A 2,509-nucleotide genomic window follows, 5' to 3' on the forward strand; every position below is an offset into this window, starting at 1 on the left:
CCATGCTAAGTGGAGATCCTCCTGGTCCTCCTCTATCTTTTATGGATACGGTCCTGCAGGACCTGCAGCCTGCTGCTGCATGTCGTCATCTCGTCGACCCTCGTCAAATTTTTGTCGATTTTAATGTGTGTTTCCTTAACAATTTTTCACGCTGCACTTTCCACTGACCACTGGCCTCTGTTTTTCCATTTTCCCTCCAAGAAAGGGTTGTAAACGGGGTTGTCCTTTTGCTTCTGGGTTTCCCTCCATTTCCCTGCCGAGGAAAAGGACACGCGCCCTTCTTGGTCAGTTGGTCAGTTTTTCCTTTTTGTTTTTTCGGAATTTTTTGTTTTCGGTTTTTGGTTTTTGACAAGCGTGTTGTTGTGACAGCGGAAAATGGAAAAATGCTAAACGGACAATGGAGAATCGGGCAAGGACAATGGTCAGTAGCCTTTGGGAAACGCAATTCAATCCGATTTAAAAAAAAATAAAACAATTGAAGCATCAATCATGCCACTAACCGCGATATGACAGGACGCGAAAGGCCGCGAAGGCCGCAACTTGTTGATGGGATAATAAAAAGGATAATTAGGCTTTGAGAAGGATTTATTTTATTATTAATTAATCATTTTTAACAAGATAAATATTTTAAATATTTCATTGAAATAGATATTTTGTAGGCTTTTATTATAAATTAATAAAAACTTTGTATTTATGATCTATTCTATTGCTTTTTCATTTCAAAACAGACTATTTAAAAAATAAACGTTTGCTTAACTGGAAAATAAAATAAATTTGTTAATAAAATATACAGATTTTTTGGTTCCTCTAAATAGATTTTTATATAATATTTATATTTGAAAACGAAGTCTGAAATCAAGCATAACTTTGAACTATTTTTTTAAAATTTGGTATATAAATGCCTAGCAAGTATATAATTATGATTTTTTATTAAGATTTATTAAATATAAATAATAAAGTATTCAAATTATATTTTTAAATATTTATTTGTAAAAGTTTTTCACCAAAACTACCTGATGCTTATATTTTAAAATTTAATCAAGCCTAGTTGTCTTCAAAGTTTTTCTTGTCATAACCAGATCTTAATTTAAGAAAATATTTACAAATTCTAGCTCCCATATTCAACAAAAAAAACCTTAATGAGTATCCTGTAAGTAAGAAAGTGTCCTTTTCGGAACAACCCAACAGAAAAATCAAGTTAAAGGGAAATTAATTTGTTGCACCACCGTCCCATTTGAGGAGACCCCTACACCCCTACCCCTACTCCTTAGTTAAAATATTCACTTTAAAATTATTTTGAAAATATCAATCCAGTTTCGAGACCATTTCCCAGAGAGAGACGCCGAGAGAGATCTGTCAAAGGAGGTTGACAACTTGAATTCCAGAATTCGGGGGTTGGATCCGATTTTTTGGGCTTGAGATTCGGCAGAATTCAGGATTTGGGATAGTGATCGAGTCCAAGGTCCAAGGTGTGTCCTGTTCCCGGATAGCCCAGTTCTTTCTGCTCGAAGGATTCGTGTTCATTTGCATTTAACCCTTTTCGTCCTTAAAGGAAGCCGCGGGGTTTCCACTCGCTCGTCACCAGCCAACAGACTTCAACCTCCTCTTGGACTTTAATTTGATTTTTTTCTCCTTCGTCCTCTCGTCGTTCCTCACTTTTCGTTTTCTTCACAATTCCGCTTGACATTTTCTTAGTTTTTATATAGAAAACCGAAAAAAAAATAGAGGATCCTTGCCTGGGACCTTGGGACGTTCTTCAATTAAATATGCAAATTGTCCCGATGATGCTGCAGAAATGTCAACAAGAAGCGGTTCTCGGGTGATATATATTTCCAAGTGGGACACTTGAAGTTTCGCTTAATTAACTAATTGCCCGTGCAGCGGAAATTCGGGGGAAAATTTAGGGAAATCGAAGGAATCCAGGGAAATCAAGGACATCAAGGAAATCAAGAAGAAACTGTAAATGAGTCTCCAGTTTTTAAAGGCAGCTGCTGGGTTATATTCTTCTTTTAAAAGTTTGTTAAAAAATTCAAATAAATATTGAATAATATTCAGGGTTTTTGAGGAATATATGTATATTTAAACATACTCTTTATTGTTTTAATAATTAAATAAGTATCTTAAATATTCTTATTAAGTTTGAGTCTATTATCTATATGATTACTATATGATTTTGGAATCTAATATTTGGTATCAGCTTTAATATCTTGGAAAAAAATGGTTAAAAAAAGCAGTCAGGTAAAAATATCAACCCAATATTTACAAAATTATATGAGAAATCAAAAAATAGATGTATCTTTTAAAAGTAAATAAGTATTTAAATGGAAGAATATGTATTTATATGAAGAATATATAATTGAAAGTTTAAAGGTTTGGTTTTTTAAATATCAAATATTCAAAGATTTTAATACAAAACCACTATCCATTTTAACCTCTATCCTTAAATTTCAAAAAAAGTATAATCTAGTTAATACAACTAATTGATTAAAAAAAATAAAACTCTAAGCCC

General features: G+C 32.9%; 1 long non-coding RNA gene across 1 annotated transcript; it reads left to right on the forward strand.

Moving 5' to 3' along the window:
• The first annotated feature begins 1,101 nt into the window (after positions 1–1,101).
• On the forward strand, positions 1,102–2,050 carry LOC123257563. The gene is made up of 2 exons (XR_006507664.1): positions 1,102–1,150; positions 1,696–2,050. It is a non-coding gene; the product is annotated as an uncharacterized LOC123257563 (long non-coding RNA).
• Positions 2,051–2,509: the final 459 nt, after the last annotated feature.

This window comes from Drosophila ananassae, chromosome XL (genome assembly GCF_017639315.1).
Source record: "Drosophila ananassae strain 14024-0371.13 chromosome XL, ASM1763931v2, whole genome shotgun sequence".
Classification (NCBI taxonomy): domain Eukaryota; kingdom Metazoa; phylum Arthropoda; class Insecta; order Diptera; family Drosophilidae; genus Drosophila; species Drosophila ananassae.